This window comes from Neomonachus schauinslandi, chromosome 8 (assembly GCF_002201575.2).
Source record: "Neomonachus schauinslandi chromosome 8, ASM220157v2, whole genome shotgun sequence".
Lineage (NCBI taxonomy): Eukaryota > Metazoa > Chordata > Mammalia > Carnivora > Phocidae > Neomonachus > Neomonachus schauinslandi.
In genome coordinates this window covers 129,289,762-129,313,551 of record NC_058410.1, presented here as the reverse complement: position 1 = coordinate 129,313,551, position 23,790 = coordinate 129,289,762, and positions in this window count along the sequence as shown.

Below are 23,790 nucleotides of genomic sequence, written 5' to 3'. Positions count from 1 at the left end.
TCTTTCTTTCTTTCTTTCTTTCTTTCTTTCTTTCTTTCCTTTCTTTCCTTTCTTTCTTTCTTTCTTTCTTCTCCTTGTAAAACTTGCATATTTGCCAGTGAATTCTGGCCAAACAAAAAGAGACAGATTCACTTTCACACACAGAGAAATCTATAAAGTGCTTCTGGTGGAGACGGAGGTGCGCTTTGGTCCCACAGCGCTGTGACTAGGAAACTAATGTGTCCAGAGGATGTCTTTCTCTTTGGCGGCATGGAAGCCAGTTGCCTTATGGTGTTCTCTCCTTCTGTACCTGCTAATGGCCCATGCGAAGTTCCGCCTCTGTTGGCCATCCGTGCAATAAATAATGGATCTTGCATGTTCAAATATGCTTAAACACTTTGAGGACCATCTGCTTACAAAGACAATAAATAAAATACTGGATGACTGACTTTAATGCTGTATGTATTGTAATTATCTTTTAAAAATAGGCACGGCACTCATCCTGGCTTCCAAGCATGAGTCATAACAATCCTGTGGGGCTTGCTGTCTTTCATACTCAGAAAAAAAAAGGGGGGGCTCCCTGGACAGTCAGAAGCAAATGGGACAGATGAGCTTTGGTGGGAAGAGTAAATAGGTGAGGGGAAGGAGAAGTGGTTTGACCAAATGTGAGCTTGATTTAGAAGGCCAGTCAAGCCATGGGTTTACTCTTAATAAGCAGCACCAAAGTGAAAGTTTCTGGGTATTGTCTCTACTCGAAACTGTGAGGTCTGGTTTTAGGAAACACAGTAAGGTGTGAGGTCAGCTTGCTAATCTTCTGTCTTTTTTCTTACTTTGTGCTGTCTTCATTTTACCTTTTTTTGGGAGCCCTCAGGCTGTCTTTTCTTTGCCTTCGACAAAAAAGCTTCTTTAATCTTACTAAGGTGTAAATGACTACCAGTCGTTGAAGAATTAAGTCCCTCTCAACCCTTTTTTTAAAAAAAAAGTAAATATATACACTTTATGAGACTGACGCGCTGCCTACTGCGCTAAGGAGGCACCTGTAAATATATACATTTTAAAGATTTTATTTATTTGAGAGAGAGAAAGACAGAGAGAGCAAGCACAAATGGGGTAGAGGGAGGGACAGAGGAAGAGGGAGAAGCAGACTCCCCACTGAGCAGGGAGTCTGATGAGAGGCTCTATCCCAGGACCCTGAGATCATGACCTGGGCTGAAGGCAGACACTTAACCGACTGAGCCACCCAGGAGCCCTACCCTTGACTATTTTTATGAAATAAATCAAATGATCAAACACAAGAAATGAAACTCTGGGTTTTGAAGCATTATACTTTAGAGATTTTTTGCGCATGGCTGAAGACCCTTCATTTCCCCTCAAACATCACACAGGTTAGGCAGTTACCTGTATAATCCACGTGTAAGGACCAATTCATACTCTATTATCCTCAAAATTCAGTGTTATGCAGATATTTTGTGGTACGGAGCACATAATAGTTATATTGACCGTTTTGGCTTTTCCATTTTGCTCTGAGGAAAAAAAAAACAGGGAATGAAATATTCGCTTTGATTTTAAAACTTTAGAGTAGCACATAAGCCTATATTTTTTTAAATCAGGGCTTGAGATCACTTTTTGTTTAAGAAGAACAGAGATCCATTCAAGCCAGATCAAGGAGCTTTGTAAGGAAGGAGCCAGTGTAAGGAAATGTTGTCATGGACTCTAAGATCCAGAGCTATAATATGGCTGAGCCTTACACAGGCTTAAGTGAGACAGTGATTCTTGATCTGAGCTGCATGGCATTGTGATTCATCACTCAAGTGCTCTGTTATTAAAGTGACTCAGCTATGCTTCATATGTCTGCTCATCCAGAGTTTCTGCTCTCTCATAATTTTGGCTCTTGCTAGGCCCAGGCAGCCTCTGTAGCCCAATGCCCTTATTTTTAATCCCCAAGAGGGAATTGGATCGGACCAGTTCATTATGAGTCTCCAGGACATGGGTTTTGTACAGCCTCTGGTTTGGGTCCCTCTGGGTCCGGTGCTTATTCCTCACCCACTTAACACCGGCCAAAGGTGGATAGGGTTACAGGGGACAACATGTAGACCAGTGATGGCCATAGGCAGGAGGTATCTTTTGGAATGAGTTGGCAGACATTCTGATGATCATTCCACCAAGTGTAAATGAACATTGGATCCAGCATTTACTCATGGATGAAATAGACTCAGTTTATTGGGTGCTGGGCTATGCAATTGTTACATATTCTACATATTGCTTTGGTCAATTGAATTATTACGCAGTCAACAATGGGGTATATATTACTCTTGAATAAGAGTCTTCATTTTGTCAAGTTTCTTATGCCACTCAAGTACATTCAGGAAAATGATTCATCTGGTGGCAACTTTAAGGGGTAATGGGACTTGCTTTCAAGCTGTATCATCCATTCCTTACATAAGCTTCTGTGTAATTCGTTTCACTTGATATACTTCTAGTCGCCAAATAATAGTCTGCTCATATTTGTAATGAACTAGTTGAGGGAGAGTCTGGCTTTTAACCTTCACTTTTGCATAAAAAATTAGATCCAGTGAGATAAAATGCTTTGTGAGGAGTTTCCACAGGGTAGTGTCAGACCAGCTTTTCTGTCACATCAAAGCAGCCACTGACTGCCTTGTGGGATGCTTTGAACCAGCGCATATTATATCCTCTTGTGGCCTTTCCAGAACTTTACCCTTTGTTCTAAAACCTCTTTGAGAGCACGGGTCCAAGGAGGATCAGTTTAGGAAAATGTCATGGAGCCCATCAACTCAGATAGGTCAGGCACTGTTTAGGGGCAATGGGAGGAAGGCTGTGGGTGTGGAGGATCTGGATGACACAGAAATGAAGTTGGCAGCACTTATGGTTCCATCTCCAAGTATCACATCTAGTCATGGATCAGGAAAGCAGCACCAGGCAGCCCAAATGTGGTAATGTGGTAGCCCAAGGGCTGGGTAGACTATGGCAATGGGGCACCTAGACAGATGAGATTCAGAAATTGGGAGGCGGGGGCTGGAGGCATTCAGGAGGTCTGTAGTGATCACAAGTGGGACACGGGGCACCTTCTAGGTCAGTTGGAGGCCAAATTTGGATTAGGGACTAAAAGCAAGAGCCAAGTTCGATTATAATAGATGTCCAGGAGAAAGGAAGGAGATGGGTTCAGGAAGCTTCAGAGGGGAGCCTATTATCACACCGTAGCATGACCTGGTGGGGTGTGGGGGTGACACTGGAGTTCAGACATGGTCTGGAAGAGCACATTCCAAGTTAGCTTGATGAGAAGAAAACCACTGTACCAAACCCTCTGATTTAAGAAGTGTGTGTGTGTCTGTACATGTGTGTAAGCATATTTAAGGGATGCTTTCTTTAAAACATATGAGTCTGGGTATTGGCCTAGAGAGACATGGAACTGGCAGAAAAATCCTTATCCCTCTGTCAAATTGGTGTAGAACCTTCCTGTTCAGTGAGAGATAATAGTGGCTAGTCAAGTTGATATCCAGGATAGAAGACCACTATTAATATTAACCCAGGCCATTGTTGAACAATTTAGCAAACAGCTAGCTGGGGTAAGAGTGGCAGAATGTGCATGATTAGTTACAACCCTGTGGATATTTATATTAGCATAGGGCACATTCTTGTTATATATATACATCTTCACTCATTATTGCAACTGATGCATTCTATCATGCCAGATCCAAGGACCATAGAGCAGGAAAGGGGTCGTCTTGTGAAGGACTCAAGGAGCTTTGTATCTGTTGGAATACTGGCAGGATACATGTATGGAACACTCAAAGGAATAAGTGAAGTGAATTTAATAAAGGGACTGTTTAGAGAAGTAGGGGAAGGGTTAAGAGAACCTATAAGAAATGATGAAGCATCCAGATGAAGCATCTCTGTCTAGCAACAGAGAAGGCCATTACCACACCTGCACTAAAAAGGTTAAGGGGAGAGGGCAGTGTTGCTGGAATCTGACGAGAGCAGGAGGTGTGGAAGGGGGCTGCCTGTGGTCAAAGGGAGGCACTACTGTCAAAATTGTGACCCTAAGGGAAGGAGTGGGACCACGCTCCCCCATCTACCAATCTCTCTCTACTTCCTCTTTCTAAGATTCCCCTGGTACCTCCCATTGACCAAACCCACCCAGAAGCCAGAGGCCAAGGGAAATCATGAGATATGGTCTACAGATGTGAGCCACCCAGCACATAAAACAGGACAAAGAGGGGTGAAGTAAGGCTCTGGAGGAGCAAATGGAGAATTATGGTCAAAATATTTTTACTTGGTTTTTACTTAGGGAAAGGTGAGCTGGATACAGGTAAATCTATCTAGTACATTCCTAGGTTAATTGACCAAACAAATAAAAGTTGCTCTTAATGGGAAGATGCTTAGAGTATCAGAAAGTAGATAGGCAGGCCTGGTTATTTCATACTAATTAGATCTAAGCAACTTTCTTAAGTTATTAAGTAAAGCAGTGGAACCCTTTAGAGATGAAAATTAGGTGAGCAAGAGTAATTTTTCTTGTTACTCAGTTAAGTTTAGCATTATTTAATGTTACCTGGGTCCTCCCACACCGTCACCCTTTGTGATATACACTCAAAGATTTGCCTTAAACACGTCTCTTGAGAGCATTTTGTATTTGCCATGGAGGAATAGTTTCAGTCTTTAACAAGCTGATGAGATTGGAAAAGAAGCCTTGTCATGGGTTGAGCTGGCATTGCAAGCTGGTTCTTTCAGGGTATTATCTGTCGCCTCGTTTTAGGACGTCTGTACATGTGATTAACATAGTGGCCGATGGGAAATCAGCCCTTTGGTGAGATGATGCACAAGTCTTACGATTATGACAGTTTATGATACTACGATGATAACTGGCAATTGGTGAAGCGCCATTGGAAAGAACCCAATTCCATCTAAAGTAGAGATCATGAATTTAACAGTTAAAGTACATTTTAAAAATGAGTATATGTCTTAGTGGCATTTTAACCCTACATAAAATATGCCACCTAGAATACACGCATTAACGTAGTTTCGTTTGAGGGCAACACACTTTTACTGAGCACTTACTATATGCCAAGAAGTTCCAAGGAAGGCAATATCACACTGTCTCAAAGGATTTCCTTCTACCGACAGAGAAAACAAACCCTTGGTTTGCAGACACATTCAGTGATGAAGTCTGTATATTCTTAGAAAAGCAATCTGTGGTGACAAAACAGATTTCCGGCCATTCAAATTATGGGGCTTAGATGGAGCTTCATTTTCTGCCTCTCGAAGTCGTACAGCCTTGGTGGAGCCTGTTTTGAGGCTGTGCTTTGTAATTCTTGATGAATGTCCAATAGTAATTATAAGGTTATTGTATTTGATGATAACAGCAATAGTAACAGTAATAATAATAATAAAACAAGAACAGTCATCAGCATTTGTGCTTGTGCAATAATTGTGTTTGTTGTACCAGGTAAGTGGGGTCCAGCGCCAAATGGGTCAAGCAGCTCATCTACCCCTTCCCTACCGATACTGCTCCCAGGACACAGCCACATCCCGAAAAGAAGACAGAGACACTACGCAGAGGACGCTCTGTGACATCAGGGACAGGGACTGCCTCATTTCCTGCTGTAGTCTTTTTTTTTTTTTTTTAAAGATTTTATTTATTTATTTGAGACAGAGAGAATGAGAGACAGAGAGCATGAGAGGGAGGAGGGTCAGAGGGAGAAGCAGACTCCCTGCCAAGCAGGGAGCCCGATGCAGGACTCGATCCCTGGACTCCAGGATCATGACCTGAGCCGAAGGCAGTCGCTTAACCAACTGAGCCACCCAGGCGCCCTTCCTGCTGTAGTCTTAAGACCCAGCCTGACATAAACTAGGATCTCACACATTCATGTCTAGTTCTAAACCAAAGGTACAAAAACTCCAGTGCTTCAATAATCAAAGAAAACAAGTGTATTCAACATCCCTCAAAATCCTTTCTCACATGTGCTCTCTTCCCTGGGAGTCAATGGGATACACAAACTGCTTGTCACAAATCTTCTGCTCCTTGGATATTTCTGCCAAAAACATATTGGAAGTCAGAGAAATCTCCCCAGAAGTTTTATCAAAAGGGTATTAACTTGTGTCTATACAATTCCTGTCTCATAGGATTTTGTTCATAAGCACCCTTCATCCTGGAGTGGGGGCATTCACAGCAGGGAAAAAGACCACAGTTAATAGATCTTAGTGAAAATCAAACTCAGTTTATGGTTTTGAAGTAAGGCCAATTCCATTTAGGCTCCATAGTTTTGTGACCTTGGGTAAATCCTTTACCACAGAATGCGAGAAAATGTTTCAATGACTATCAGACTGTGAGGTCATTGAAACATAATAGAGGAGGGTTTTATTCTTCTCTACTCCTCACCTCATAATGAAGACAGTGAGGATACCTCTCTGGTTATAACCTGCATACTAATTTCTAAAAATGGGTCCATGTCCGTGTTGGTCCTTACTGAATTGTTACAAATTCAGCGTGACAAATTTGAGCCAAGCCTTCAAGTTTTGTTCAAGCCTTCAGAAAACACACTTGTACAAATTTTGGGTGCTCCAGTCACAAAGCCCTGTGATTTGGGGGCCTCCCACCAGCCAGACGAACACTAAACCCCTTGGATAAATGTCTCTCTTGGACCCAGTGTGGATGACTCCTACACTTATCTACTTTTTGAGGCTCTTATGAGGATTAATTAATGCTTATGAAGAGCTATAATCACCTTGGATGAAAGGAGCAGTAGAAAAATAATGACCCTTCTACTTGGCACCTTTCATCTGAGAATCTCAAAGCACTTCACAAGCTTGAATTAATTAGGCCAAGGTAATTGCAAGGTATAATGACAATAACAATAATGATTATAATTATCCTCAACATTATCCTTAAGAACCTGATTTGAAATCAATTCCTGACACCATCTGTGCCTATGGTGGTGGTCAGCCCCTTGCTCTCTGGGGCCGTCCTCCCTCTGCTCACTCACCCCTTCCTCACCAGCAATGCCCGCGACCTCTACTGTCCCCCTGGAAAGAATGTGGGCTTTATGGGAAGAGGGGTTCAGCATTCTGGAGTAGCACCTGGAAATGTGGGAATACTCCATGGAAAGGAATGTGGGAATACTCCATGGAAATGTGGGAATACTCCATGAAGGAATGTTTATGTATTCAGTGATTGTTCTTGAGAGCATTTTGGATGAACGCTTTCTTCTCTACAGTTCTTAGTGACAATGGCTTATGCTTAGATAACACTTACTATGTGCTACTTATTTGTACTATGTGTTACTTATTTGAACCTCACGTCGACCCTATAAGGTAGGAACGATTATCATCATTATGCTGATTTCACACATGAGGAAACTGAGGCACAGAACAATTTGATAACTTACCCACGTCACAGAGTTTATCATCACCAGGTCACAGAATGGTAAGTAGCAGGTAGGAATTTACAACATGGGCAATCTACTGCCAGAATTTGCACTTTTAATCACTCCACTTCACTGCCTCTGTTGAGAGGAAATAAAATCATAATTTTTGTGCAAGGAAAGGACCCAGTTCCTTATTACCATATGTAATTATTTTTATTTTCCAGAACTCTCAGAGTGGGAAAAGCATAGCATTAGAATGGATTATCTGGATTCAAACCCCCATTTTGTTATTTATTAGCTGTATTACCTTAGGAAAATACCTAGTTTTTAATGCCTTGTGTCCCTCATCTTCAGATGGGGCTGAAATAGTTCTTTCCTCATAGAGTTGTGTGATCATTATATGACCTAATCCATTTAAGGACTTAGAGCCATGGCTGGTACATAATAAATGGTCAATAAATGATAACTGTTTTTTTTATTCACCCTTCAGTGGTTAACAGATTTACTGAAAAATTTAAAAAGTCAATGTCTGAGAGACTCTGACATTATCACTTGTATTAAGATATAAATGAGAGTTCTTACAAGGTATTCAGACTAATTTTTATGGAGTCCTGTTGTGAACTTAAAAAATTCTCCCAAGATCTCAAGAGTCCATTCTGTGAAAAAGATAATTAAAAAAAAAAAAAAAGATAATTTAAAAATTCCACTGCTGCTAGTAGGTTTAGCTATGCTTGTAGGGGACAGAGGCTTCTCCAAGCTTATTGTTTATCTCACCAATGGACAATGCGGGTTTGGGAATAGGCAAGAGCCTATTACCATCTTCTGGTTTACTCGTGCTCCACAGAAGATATTTAGGGCAATACTCAACTGGTCCAGTGCTCTTTCTATGGTATGGTGTGTATGTGTATATATATATATAAACACACACACACACATAAAAGAAAATATGTAATTTTTTTTTCCTGATGCCACTCTGAAAATCTCCCATCTAAACCACCACCATATCCTATTAATTTAGGGTTGGCTAGAGTTTATTTTTAACCTGCTTCACTTCGAGAGGTCATCTCTAGGGGCACTAACCTTCCAGTAAGTGAAGTTGCATAATGCTGGTCTCAGCTAGAGTCTCCTGAATGGGACATCTCTTGTGGGTACTGGGGAAGCTGTCCTTTAGGAGTTGGAGCACCTTAGACATGGGATTTTAGTGTATAGGAGAAAACAGCCCCGTCCAAAACTCTGTCTTATAGTCCCTCGATTTTGTTGAGTTTGTAGTTTCCTACAAAGATGGAGGGTTTTGTTTTTGTTTTTAGCATATCTTTAATTTGTCACTGTACCAAGGACTGTTTTTTTTCTTTGTTTGTTTTTAAAATAAATTGATTCTCTTTTCATCTCCTTATCTTGTCCTTGGGCTTATAACTTTTTGAATTTGTTTGTTTTATTTTAAAATTAAATAAGCATTTCCTTTTGAGTTATCAGGGCCACTGCCTGAGCTAATCAAGTACTATTATAATTACCTCTTACTTATCCCAACTACATGTTTTTTGGGACGATAGAGATACCTCAGCTATCTTAGAAAAGAATTAAGAAAAAGGCTTAAGGGAGGGTCTCAAGCCAATTAGCAGTCTGTAAATGGACTTGGAGTACAATGAAATAACAAACAAAGCCTCAAAAATTAATCTTAGGTAGAACATATGCTTAGATGTTTAATTTTCTCTGTTTTCTTTGTTTTGTCTAATAAGGTCTGGTATCTGGATCCAGAAAATAATGGGTAACTTGTACTAGGAATCTTTGCCTTTTCTTACTCAGTTCTAGAATATCTCTGAGTTGAGCCCTTGCTAGAGCATTGGTTTCCAAATGTCAGGTCCTCATGGGAGGGACCAGTTCTGGGTGGTTCTCAGTTCCTTTTTTCAGCCAGTTTTTCAAACCAGCTCATTTCCAGCTGACTTTTCCTCCCACATTTAATGGGGTAATGGCATTGAGTTCTTGAGCTTTTTCACCTTAGCCTGAGGGGCCTCATGCTTGAGAATTTAAATCTCTAGTGAGCTTCTCACTGCAGCTCTAATGAGATGATCAAGAACCACCTAAGGCTACATCCTAAATTATGGACTACTGATGGGAAAAGTCCTGTCAGTTGGCCAGGACAGGGGACACCATACCTGGCACCTTTTTACATTTTACAAAGCTGATGGGTGCGACCTAGTTCTAATTAACATTTAACTACTTGTAGTTGAACTATATGGTGAGTTAACAGTACATAAATATGCACAGACAGGGCTTAGGGAAGGATTTGAGTTTTTGAAAAACTGTTTTAAAAAAATTCTCCTGGTACCCTGAAATGACTTGGACATTTGAACCCTGTTTTATGTTCCCATGACTTTGGCCTTTTCTCTCCTGATGCGTCTAACAGTGGAGTTTTGTTGATTAAAATAAATGAAGGCAATTCATTTTGATGCTTTGCATCTGATCAGTCTTCTTATCAGGGCTATTTGCAGTCTCAAGTCCCTGGCCACCAGGATGGACAGCATCGACTCAACCAAAGGAGTGGAGTGGATAACAAGACAGCCCCTCGGCTCTCCAACCACATCGGCAATCCAACTTTTGACCACTTGTGAGTCTAACAGCACTGTCTTCTTTAATTTTTTTTTTTTACTTGAGTATAGTTGACACAATGTTACATTAATTTCAGGGGTACAACATAGTGATTTCACTACTCTGTATGGCATGCTGTGCTCACTCCAAGTGTAGCCACCATCTGTCACCAGGCAACACTCTTACAATACCACTGACTATATTCCCTATGCTGGGCCTTTTCTTCCCAGGATTTACTCATTCCATAATGAGAAGCCTGTATCTCCTATCCCCCCTTCATCATTGTGCCCATTCCTCCCACCCCACCTCCCCTCTGGAAACCATCAGTTTGTTCTCTGTATTTAAGGGTCTGATTCTGCTTTTTGTTTGTTTATTCATTTGTTTTTTAGATTCCACATATAAGCTTTGTATTCAGTAAAAAAATAGTAAAACCCTTCTCTAACTCAATTTAGCACTTCTAAGGTAGCTCCAATCTTTAGATGCATTTACTCTGCTTTAGTTTTGGATTCTTAGGTAATGTACTCTTGGCTAAGCCTCAGACTGGGGGCTTATAAGCAATGTCAAAGGGGGAGAAATGAACCTCCCATCAAGCCCTAAATACTGGAAAGTGTGTTTGGCTGTTCTGACATTGCTTCTGTTTGATGCTTGTCTGCCCGCAACTTCCTATCCCTTAGCTGGACATCTGAAAGGAATCCCACAGAATCCCTTGGTTTTCATGTTGAAGGCAGAGACAGGAAAAGAGGAGAGGAAACATGGGGAGTGTTTTGAGGGTTCCTTGAAGGAAGATTGGGAACTGCCAGGAGGTGGGCTCCGTCAGGAATGCTGAGGCAGGCGCACTTCCTTGGGAAGAATAGTCTCCCTTGAGGGTCCCTTGGAAACTGCTTGGGAGTTGATGCTGACCTTAGCATTGAGTTTGAACCCACTTGGAGATGATGAGCACTAAAATCTCTCCTCTGTCTTTCTTCTTCCAGCCCCATCCCCACAAGCAAAGCCCTGGAGCTGAAGGGGACATGAGTGTGGAAGAAAAGGGGCGAGTCTAGAAGGTTCCTTCAGGACTGATGAGAAACTGAAGCAGAGACACTCTGAGGAGATGGGATGGGAGAGGTGGAGGCAAAAGGTTAATCTGTCCTCTCCTCCCTGGGGCGGGGCATCGGAGCTCTTGAGGTCCCTGTCAGCTTATGATAGGGGGCCTCCCTCATGCCTGAGAGGGGGGCATGGGTACTCTCATAGGTCAAACCTGCACAGCACAAGGGAGATGTTAAGAAAGTATCTGTATCAAAAAAAACCCCCAAAAAACAAAAAACCAATTTTTCTTTTTTTTTAAAGCAATGATGAAATTGAAAGGGAAGGAAGATGAGAAAATATTTTCTTTCTTTATCAAACAGAAATATTTACCTGGAGAACAAGTTTTAGTTTCTTTTCAAAGACTTCAGAAAAAAAGAATAACTTCCATAAAAATGCTTTGTGAAACTTATGGAAAAAAGTTTCTATAGAATATTTGGTGAGGAAGTTATACTTCATACAGAGCATATTGATGTTGACTCTAAATTTCTGAAAGGATGCTTGAAAAAATGAGATTTACTCAAGAAATAAAGTAAATCTGAATCTCTAGATTAAAATGGGGGAAGAATAGAAATGTCAGCAATAATGACATGGAAAAAACAGCTCTTGATCCTTATTCACTGAAAAGAAAGGAATATGTTGCTTTCCCTTCACCCCCATCTTTGGAAGCTGCTAAAATCATAGACTTTATGACCTTTTTAAAAAGATGTATTTATTTATTTCAGGGGGAGAGAGAGAGAGGGAGAGAGGGAGTAGGGGGAGGGGGAGAGGGAGAAGGAGAAGCAGATTCCCCACTGAGCATGGACCCAACTTGGGGCTTGATCCCAGGACCTGAGATCATGACCTGAGGCAAAATCAAGAGTCGGATGTTTAACCCACTGAGCTGCCCAGGCTTCCGAGACTTTATTACTATTGAATGAACTTCCTCGGTACAAAAGACATCAATACAAAGAAGGGCATTTTTTTCTTTATTTAAAAATTTATTTAAATTCAATTAATTAACATATAATGTATTATTTCTTTCAGAGGTAGAGTTCAGTGATTCATCAGTCTTATATAATACACAGTGCTCATTACATCATGTGCCCTCCTTAATGTCCATCACCCAGTTACCCCATTCCCCCACCCCCCCTCCAACAACCCTCAGTTTGTTTTCTATGATTAAGAGTCTCTTATGGTTTGTCTCCCTCTCTGATTTTGTTTTATTTTCCCTCTCTTCCCCTATGATCCTCTGTTTTGTTTCCTAAATTCCACATATGAGTGAGATCATATGATAATTGTCTTTCTCTTATTGACTTACTTCACTTAGCATAATACCCTCTAGTTCTATCCATGTCATTGCAAATGGCATGATTTCATTTTTTTGATGGCTGTGTAATATTCCATTGTATATATACACCACATCTTCTTTATCCATTCATCTGTTGATGGACATCTCAGCTCTTTCCACAGTTTGGCTATTGTGGACATTGCTGCTATAAACATCGGGGTGCACATACCCCTTCGGATCACTACATTTGTATCTTTGGGGTAAATACCTAATAGTGCAATTGCTGGCAAAGAAGGGCACCTTTTAAAGGAACGGCATCCAAAATAGAGAAAAGAGATACGGGAAATGTCTTTTTCTTACAGTGTACTTAAGAAGCCTGAGATGAGATCATCTCTTCTCACAGACTTCCTCTGAAATCAGTGGTCCAGATACAGTCAAATGAGAGTCACCGTGAAGGGCACCTGGCTTTGTATGATGAAGGAGCCCCAGCATTCTGGAACACATCCAGCCATGATGCCCTGACTTGAATATGGAGGAGGGCCTTTCATTTTAATAGAGCATGTGTTGTAATCAGCAGAAGAACTAGAGAGGTTTCTGCTGTAGGAAATGTGTTATTATTTATATTATCCTTAAATAGACCAAACAAAAACAAAATTAATGTGAAAAAGATCCACTCTGTGTCTAAGAAAAGGTGGTAGCAGTTTAGGGTTAAGTATCTTGCAGCCCTGACTTTCAGTCCGGTCTCACATAGAGAGATCATAAAGGCAACATTCCTCCTCTTTTGTCCTGAAAAGTACCAAAGATTTGTTCATGTGCTTAGCAAAACTGAGTGACCTTTGTCTAGAAATCTCAGGTGAGTTAAGTGATGTTTTCCCATGGAGGCCAGGGAAAGGAAAGGGTGTTGGCATGACTGTGCCTTTCCTCTCTCTGTTCTTCCCTTTCTGCCTTAGTGGCTGTTGGCCCAGATGCTGCTTTCCAAGCAAAGAGTGTCTTATACTGGAGTCAATTTTATTTTGTTAACCATCATTTTGAATGTATGTAGGAGTTGTTCACAGAAATTATTTGTGGTACGGACCGCAGTTTGTTCTGGTTTTCTCCTTCCCTCCCCCCTTCCTCCCTCCTTCCCTTCCTTCCTTCTTTCTTTCCTTCCTTCCTTCCTTCCTCCCTTCCTTCCTTCCTTCCTTCCCTTGACTACTTTGCTCTGTCCTTCAACTGACTGTATTTTATTGGAGTTCCTGCTATGTGCATGGTTTGCTCTGACCACGTGGTCTGGTGCAGAATCTCTGTCCTCCTCTGTCTCTGGTAGCTAGCTGCCCGACTTCCCAAAAGTTGTGTCGCCCTCAGCTCCTATCTATGAATAATGGTGTTTGTTGACAACCTATGTCAAAGAGAAGTTGTGAAAAATGTGCAAGGCACTTACGGTGTACTTTGCACATCTTGGAAGAGCGGTACAGTGTAAATACAAGGGAGCCTTAGCTGGGAACCCGTCTCTGAGCACTGCTCAGCTGTCACATGTAATTTTATCTCTCCATCTAGTGACGGAGAGCTTGGCAGTTTGGTGAAAGATAGTTTCTGGATTGCATATTCCAGATTGTGTGTGCGTTGTGTTATTGTGCAAAAGGGCGTGACTTCACGGATGGCCTCCTCATGACTTAGTCATGGAAGACCTCAGAGAGGAAGTAGGACTTTAGGAAGATTTTTAAAGTTGAGAGGAAGAAAGGTGTGCAGTGGATTTGGGACAGAAGGGAAGCTTTGAGAACGTAAGGAGTGACTCTAAAAATGGGGAGAGCAGAAATGAGAATCATCATGTATTAAAGGACTGTGAGTGAATTGTATTAACTTTGGAAGATGAATTTTAACATCTTTCCAGGAATCTGATCTGGGAGGGAGGCTTCTTCTAACCTCATAACTGTGAAAATGACTGTTAGTCCTTTGATTTGGAGAAGGGAAACCTTATTTTAAAACTACAGGCAGGTGTTGTGGCAAGTTTATAATATATTTCAGACAGTTTTTTTTTTTTTTTAACTTGGAGGATGATTATCGGTTACTACTTATGGGAAGTGAATCACCATAAAATAGAAATGCAACCCTGACCTACACAGTCCTGAACATATTTAACCCTTAATAAGTTTTTGGTTAATCAAACAAATACATAAGTAACCTAACGTGGAGCCTGCTGGTGACCTTGTTTGGGGAAAACAGTTGTAAAAAATTAAAGACAACAAAAACATACAAAGTGGAAATAGCATTTCACTTTGCCTTAAGGCTGGTCCTGAATCTCAGTGATGAAAGAGAAAGAAGACAATGATGGATTAACAGAGGGTGACAAAGAGCCAACTTTGTCATGGGCATGAATGTCCTGGCAGAGGGCACCCCACCCTCCCTGCTCTCAAGCCAGTTTGGTTCAATTCCCAGGCCCACAGGTATAGGTCTATCCTGAGCAGGGCCTCGCTTGGCCCTGCACCATCACTAGGCCAGAAAAGCTACGAGAAGCTGGAGAATTTTTGGTGCAAAGAAGAAACGTGCCATCTGGAATCAGAAGAGCTGGGTTTAAATCCCAGTGTCACCATTTATTAGCCTGGGTCCGTGTCATTTTAAAAATCCAAGTCTCATTTGACACACCTGCAAAAAGTAGACAGTTTCTCACCAGGGTTATTGTTAAGGATCAAACAACAACAACAACAACAAAATATGGTTGAAAGGGCTTTGGAACCCATTTCTTTTTTTTTTTTAAATAGAAACAAAACAAATTTTTGCTTGACTTAGTTATTGGAAGGGTAAACCAATATTACCCTTGTTTTAAGATAAAAAAAACCCCAAATGCTCTGTATTTAAGGTCCCAAACCTAGATATAATGAGGAGTCCTTTGAAAGAGGGATCTTTAAATAAAAAGGTATGGTATCCATACAAGTATTTCACCAAAAGTCTATTATTTTGGCAAAGTGTTGGGTTCGACTTTGGAAAGGCTCCTCCGGCCTTTTCCTGACGCACCCCCATCCCCACCCCCAACCCCCAATTCCCAGCCCTGGTGAAACTGGGCATAATCACTCCATTATGACACATGCTTTCCTGTTACATTAAAGCAAAAATGAGTTTGCCAAGAAAAAGCAGCTTTTCTCAGAGGGTGTAGCACATGTTGCGGGAAAACTAGTCTGGCTACTTCTACCTCACCTCAAACTCTGAGTGCGATTTTTGCTGTCAGCCATACCAAGGCATATTCGAGCAACCATCGCCCTGATACCAGTTCCATATTTGGGAACGCGCATGCGCGCTCACACATAAACGCACACGCACGCGTGCACGGGCGTGCGCGCACACACACGCACGCACACACACACTCAGAGTCACTGGAAAATTATAAATTGACATAACTTCCCAGATGGCCTGAGGACTTCAGAGAGTTAGAGGAGCATCCGTCAGATAAACCCTGTGTGTGTCACTTATGTTTTAAAATGTTAATCATGTTTAAATAGCTGGCAGGTCAGTCTTTTTTAAAAATTCTTTTTAATTTTTTTTTATTTTCCCTTTTTCTTTTTTGAGCGTGCAGCAAAATACGCCTCGACAGACTGGAAAAATACAATGCATTTCCTTCGTTCATTTTCTTCGTCTTTTAGGCCACTTTCACGGACCCCGGAGGTGGCAGCGGTCCGGTCTGCCCCTGGCTGCTGGGTGCCGGGCAGGGAGGGAGGCTGCCGGCCAGAAGACTTGCATCATTTCTGCCCGTGAGGTTTCTCTCTCCCCTCTCCTCCCCTGTGCCGTGCCTGAATGCCGTGAATGCAATCTTCACACCTTGTCAGCCGAGGAACTTTCTGGAAGGCGGCCAGCTGCAAGGCCCAAGGTCGAGCAAGCACCACGACTCTCAGCAACAAGGAGAACCTTGGGGGGCCCGAGGAGGTGACCATGGCAGGTGCAGAGGCAGTTAATACGTGGAGCCAAGCTGCCCGCTCTCTGCTGCGGTCGACTGTGACCGCTGGGAAGGTTTTATCTACTGATCACCGCAGTGCGCCAGAGGGCTGCTGGGAGAGCCCGCGTTGGCCGAGGCTTCCAGCTGTAGCCCGCAACCAGCCGGCAGAAGGAAAAGGGGGGAACAATTGCCAACAACAGACCAGCAGGATCAGTTCCTTTAGAGCGCAGACTCCAGGGCCGGGTGTCGCCGGCTCCATCCTGGCTCCTGGCTGCCAAGGCTGCCTGCTTGCATTAATTACTTCTCAGTCCCAGACACATTTACTCCGAACTACCTTTAGGGTTCGGAGTGCAGGAACAGAACAACTTGGGTTGAGAGCAATTAACAAACAGGTTATTTTAAATTAACAGCCACTTTTACCGGCTGGCCCAAAGAGCTGATTCACGTCGGTCATGGTGGAGCTGGCGAATGAGTGAAAGGGTCATGTGCCCTCTGGCCACGTTGGCTAATTTTATTTTGAGATTTAAATATTTCATCCAGACGTAGCTGCCAGAGAGTTAAACCAAAGGAAAAAAAAAAAATAAAGCTAAAAGCTTAGACAAATTTCTAGTATTCGTCACCTTTCTTTGTATATAAAAAGTATGTTCGAATTTATGTTAAATGCATTATTAATATGTCATCAGTTTTCTTTTCACTGTGAATTTTTCTAGCATCCCTATAGTAGTTGTTACAGTTGGAATATATATTTTTCCCTTTGCATTGTAGGGTGTCTATGGCTTTTTTCTCCTATTCTGAAATGAGGCACTCTGTTTTATATGGCCTTGTCTAGAGTGGGGATTTAACAATGTTGAATGAAAAAAAAAAAATGAGTTCTTTGTTTCCCAGAATTCAGAGTAGACGACTACAGGAGAAAACCCCAGAATTTGATACCAAATTTCAGTAAGTTAATAATATGCTACCTATTGCTTCATAAAAGGGTTCTTCATAGGATAATGGGTTCCTTGACAGCCTTCAACATTATTTGATTTCCATGCAACTTTTCAGGAACAGTTAACAACATAAAGTGGGAGAATGCCCATTGGGTGATTGTGGGTGGTAATGACATCTGGGGAGTAGCTGTGTTTTTGTGTAATTTACAGCAGCAGTAAACACATATTGATTAAAATATATCCACATGTGCAACCTGCTCTTCAATCTATTATTTAGATAGACTACGTAGAGGTGGTGCTCCTTTGGTGTATTGGGTAGTGCCTAGGGCACTGTTGACATTCATTAAAAGTTAAGGATAGTAACGTCTGGCCAGCATGCGACACCAATTTTCCATTTTACAAACCATTGAACAGAAATGGCAAGGTATGAAATGCCAGGTAAAATGCACAGAGATATTATAGTGTCTTTAGCCTGATAAAGACAAGTATATTTGGTAGACTTTTCTCATTAAAGGCTTACCACTCAATCCCGATCATTTACTATAAAGAACCAAGAGAAAAGGCTGACAAGGTCAGATGTTAAGATAAATTAAACAGGCATCTCCAAAACAAATTAAATTCAGGGGTCCAAAGTACTAGGCTGAAATGAAAAACTGAAACGTCTTTAAGAGAAGACATTAAGACCGGTTATAATCAAATTTGTAAACTGGGATATCATGAATTTACTCTGAACCAAGTCCACTACTAAAGCAATTCTGAATTTTATTTTATCTACCGGCTTCTCACTGGGGAAAGTTTGGCACTTAGGAAAATGCATTGATTCTTCCAGTATTTAAAAAAAAAAAAAAAAAAAGATGTCCGGGGGGACAACCTTCTAAGATAAAAGCCTGGCATAAGAAGACCTAGGTTCTGGCTTGGCGCTGTTGCTAATAAACAATGTGACATTGACAAAGTCTTGTGTTAGTTTGCTTTACTTTCAGTTACTTCCTCTGTAGGTGAACACCACTTTCCTGCAATGAGACTTCTTAGGTCTAATGGTCTGTGATTCTAAATAAGCAACTTTCTACAGGGAAGTCATTTGTGTTCAACAGACAGATGGCCAAGATCGCCAGAGAAACATATGGACAATATAAAAATTAGCACAAAGAATCGTGGAGTAGGAGTTAGGAGACCTGCAATGTGCTTCTGCCTTGATTTCTTCCTGTACTTCATCTTCCACCTTAAAAGAGAAGCAGAGCACAGCCCTTATTTAATTTGCCTGGGTGCTGTGGAAAAAACAGATGTGATTTCCTATATTAAAAAACCCCTTATTTTTTGAGAAATACAATAATTATGTACATATAATTATTTATTTTAGCATATTATATATTATATAGTATATATAATTATTATATTGCATTATATATAAATGTATATTATGCAAAAAGTCACAATATAATTATGTACATATAATTATTGTATTATATTATATTGTACAATTATATAATTATTATATAATGTTATGTACATATAATTACTATACTATATTATATATTAAATATAATATATAGTTATTATATTGTATTATATATAAATATTATATATATTATGCAAAAAAGAGTACCTAGGTTTTGGTCCAACAGGGCATCCAATGTTGCAACAATTTGTTTCCAAAACATACCAAATTTTCTTTAGTTGTCCAGTGTTTTCCAGAGCATAATACCTTTATATAATAAAAAGAATGTCTCAAAATCAGCTATCTATTCATTCAGATAAATAGAAAGCAAGTACACCAATGGAAGTACAGCCTGAAATAAAATCTTTTTAAAAAAATTTTTTTATTGTTATGTTCATCACCATACATTACATCATTAGCTTTAGATGTAGTGTTCCATGATTCATTGTTTGTGCATAACACCCAGTGCTCCATGCAGAACGTGCCCTCTTTAATACCCATCACCAGGCTAACCCATCCTCCCACCCCCTCCCCTCTAGAACCTTCAGTTTGTTTCTCAGAGTCCATCGTCTCTCATGGTTCGTCTCCCCCTCCGATTTCCCCCCCTTCGTTCTTCCCCTCCTGCTATCTTTTTTTTTTTTCTTAACATACATTGCATTATTTGTTTCAGAGGTACAGATCTGAGATTCAATAGTCTTGCACAATTCACAGCACTTACCAGAGCACATACCCTCCCCAGTGTCTATCACCCAGTCACCCCCTCCCTCCAACCCCACCCCCCACTCCAGCAACCCTCAGTTTGTTTCCTGAGATTAAGAATTCCTCATATCAGTGAGGTCATATGATACATGTCTTTCTCGGATTGACTTATTTCGCTCAACATAATACCCTCCAGTTCCATCCACGTCGTTGCAAATGGCAAGATCTCATTCCTTTTGATGGCTGCATAATATTCCGTTGTGTATATATATACCACATTTCTTTATCCATTCATCTGTCAATGGACATCTTGGCTCTTTCCACAGTTTGGCTATTGTGGACATTGCTGCTATAAACATTGGGGTGCATGTACCCCTTCGAATCCGTACATTTGTATCTTTGGGGTAAATACCCAGTAGTGCAATTGCTGGATCGTATGGTAGCTCTATTTTCAACTTTTTGAGGAACCTCCATACTGTTTTCCAGAGTGGCTGCACCAGCTTGCATTCCCACCAACAGTGTAGGAGGGTTCCCCTTTCTCCGCATCCCCGCCAACATCTGTCGTTTCCTGACTTGTTAATTTTAGCCATTCTGACTGGTGTGAGGTGGTATCTCATTGAGGTTTTGATTTGGATTTCCCTGATGCCGAGCGATGTTGAGCACTTTTTCATGTGTCTGTTGGCCATTTGGATGTCTTCTTTGGAAAAATGTCTGTTCATGTCTTCTGCCCATTTCTTGATTGGATTCTTTGTTCTTTGGGTGTTGAGTTTGATGAGTTCTTTATAGATTTTGGATACTAGCCCTTTATCTGATATGTCATTTGCACATATCTTCTCCCATTCTGTCGGTTGTCTTTTGGTTCTGTTGACTGTTTCCTTTGCTCTGCAAAAGCTTTTTATCTTGATGAAGTCCCAATAGTTCATTTTTGCCCTTGCTTCCCTTGCTTGAAATAAAATCTTAGCTTATAGATTCTGGGCTCTTTCCACCGCACCTGCTAGTCCTGCTGCAACAATGTTGACATTGGGTAAGAAGGAAACCTGTAGGGAAAAGGTCAGCACTCGTTCTACTCTCCAGATAATCCATCTCTAGGCAGAATCATTCAGTGAACCTCCAAGTTTTACCAGTTCTCTTTGCACATGATGTGCCATTACTTTCCACTGTTCATCAGCTCCAACTGGTGCACCCTCGCCCATCCTTTTCCAGGTATGATGTGATTTCAGGCAGGAAATGAAACAAATGATTTCATCCTGGGACACATTTGGAAATACTTGCTTTGCATACTTTCAGCCTTGCCCTCTATTTGGAACCAGAAGGAAGCACATCCTAGTATCAGCAAAATCTATTCTGATTTTCACAAGTGCCCCTCCCACTTGCAGACTCACCATTACTTCTCACCTCCAAGAATCCGATAATAAACACAGTAGCCTCCCTTTCTCCTCCAGTGTTTGTTCCATAATGACAACAACAACATTCACTCTCCCCGGTCCTACAGAGGCCATAGGTGTGGCAAGTTTTCTGGGCTATCCACCTGGCTAGGGGCTTGGAGGGTTTCATTCCCACATTCCAGTCTTTAGGGGACACATGTCATGTTCCAGGACCCTTGCATTTTTCTTAAAGACAACCTATTATAAATTTACTCTGCTTATGCAAGTCCAAGATTTCTAAAAGTGGAAACGTTGAGTCTCTCCTTCTGCCACCTTGAGCAATAGTCCATTTTGGGCAATCAGCGGTCTGATTCTGCTTCGGGTGTTTAAGAGTTTTTATTTATTTACTTATCATTTATTTATTTATTGTACTTCAGAGGACTCCAAGAAGCAAAGAAACTGTTGGAGTTTTAAAAGAATACGAAAAGAGAAAACCATGGAATAATTTTATAAAAAAATAAAATTCCAAAGTTCTAGTTCAATGTCGTTAGTTTCTGAACATTTTCCTAAGCATCAGTAGGTGGTGCTGGGATTAGCAACCACAAGACTGCAAATTACTGATACTTTGTGCTGGAAATGTCAACTATGAAATTAATTTGGCTGGTATTAGAAACATCGGTGCTAATTGTAGGCTCAGTAGGCACAATACATTTTATTAGTACAAACTACACCATTGTGTAATTATTATTTACTTGTAATGTAATCATCCTATCAATTTGCCAGAATTTTTTCTCCTCTGCAATTTTTTTTTATGACTCATCAATATCACTATAGCAGCTGAACCATAAGCAAAATAATGTGTTGAGAAGCATAAATAGCTGATGAGGAAAAAACAATCTTAATTTTTAAATGGTAAGTTTTGTGTTCTAGACTTTAGCAATGCTAGAAATCCAGCTCTGAAAGGCCACTAACAGAATTTTAAAATTAGGTTGCTTTGAGACCGATTGTGGAGGATAGTTGCTTTTACACCTTGACTGAAGGAACCTAAGACTACCACATGTCAAATCTAAAATGGTCTGGGCTGTATTTTACTGCGAATGACTTTCTGGGCTCTTTTCCCACTGTTGGCAGGATCAGATGGGGTGAGCTTCAGAACATGGTCCTCTAAACAAATCTCTCCCACAGCTCTGTCAGTGTGAGTAGCAAGGAGCATTCAAAGGAAGGAGGCTGACAAGGAAGACTGCAGAAAAGTAAGTAAGTTCTAACTGGTACAAGAAAGCTGGTTTGGCGATCTGTTTTACAGGCTGGCTTTCAACAAAACACAAGTTTCAAGGATAGAAATGTTCAATAGCCAAACTTGTTTGGTTTTGCTGAGGATGGAATGCTTCTTATGAACCTTACCTGAAAGCAAATGCTATGACGCTTGAAAGTAGAAATACAGAGTTCCAGGATTGAGTCTGAGCATAGTCAGGATCAGAAAGTGCCCAGGTTGTCAATTTCAAGACAAACACCTCCACGTGATAGAGGCCAAAGATACTGCTGGTTTTGAACATTTTGCAACTCCAGCAGTGTGGTAAGTTCTCTTGTTCTGGTGTGTATTCACTTGAAGGCAAACATAAAATGTTTTTCTAGAAGGAGCTACAGTTTTTATGTATGTGTATATGTATTTCAAGGTATAGTTGACACATAATACTATATTAGTTTCAGGTGTACAGCATAATGATTTGATATTTGTATCTATTGCAAAATGATCACTACAGTAAATCTAGTTAAAGGGGCTATGGTTTTTAACTTTTAACCCGTGGGAGTAGTTGTTACTCTTTAATTAGCTGGGTAACTATAGGACTAAAATTGAAGGGAATCTTTGTTTTTGTTTGTTTGTTTTAAGTAGGCTCCAGGCCCAGTGCAGAGTCCAACATGGGGCTTGAACTCATGACCCTGAGATCAAGACCTGAGCCAAAATCAATAGTCGGACACTTAAACAACTGAGCCCCCCAAATTGGAGGGAATCTTAAAGATTTCTAGTTCCTAACCTAGACTTTCTGGAATTAGATGATGAAAATTAATAATAGTCAAATAATTTTTCAGTAGTAGAGTTCTCAAAGTAAATAATTGTTATTTCTGTGACAATTAGCAGATTAAAAAAATATAATATCTGAAATTATTTATGTAATTTCCTACTTGCAAAACTCTTTCTCTTCTCCTTCCCTCCTTCCTCCACACCTCCCATCTTCCTACTTATCCACCTACTTTATATCTAAGTCAGCTCTCACTTTTCTATGCACAGTGGATTGCCCATCTCCTTGCCAGTAACTGTCTCTATTCTCTTGCCTCCAACGAGGCAGGGAGAGTCTTTTTTTTTTTTTAATTATGTTAATCACCATACATTACATCATTAGTTTTTTTTTTTTTAAAGATTTTATTTATTTATTTGAGAGAGAGAATGAGAGAGAGAGAGCATGAGAGGGGGGAGGGTCAGAGGGAGAAGCAGACTCCCTGCCAAGCAGGGAGCCCAATGCGGGACTCGATCCTGGCACTCCAGGATCATGACCTGAGCCGAAGGCAGTCACTTAACCAACTGAGCCACCCAGGCACCCCACATCATTAGTTTTTGATGTAGTGTTCCATGATTCATTGTTTGCATATAACACCAGTGCTCCATGCAGAACGTGCCCTCTTTAATACCCATCAGCAGGCTAACCCATCCTCCCACCCCCTCCCCTCTAGAAGCCTCAGTTTGTTTCTCAGAGTCCATAGTCTCTCATGGTTCGTCTCCCTCTCCGATTTTCCCCCCTTCATTCTTCCTCTCCTGCTATCTTCTTCTTCTTCTGCTTTTTTTTTTTTTAACATATAATGTATTATTTGTTTCAGAGGTACAGGTCTGTGATTCAACAGTCTTACGCAATTCACAGTGCTCACCATAGCACATACCCTCCCCAATGTGTATCACCCAGCCACCCCATCCCTCCCACCGACCCCCACTCCAGCAACCCTCAGTTTGTTTCCTGAGATTAAGAATTCCTCATATCAGTGAGGTCATATGATACATGTCTTTCTCTGTTTGACTTATTTCGCTCAGCATAACACTCTCCAGTTCCATCCACGTTGTTGCAAATGGCAAGATTTCATTCCTTTTGATGGCTGCATAATATTCCATTGTATATATATACCACATCTTCTTTA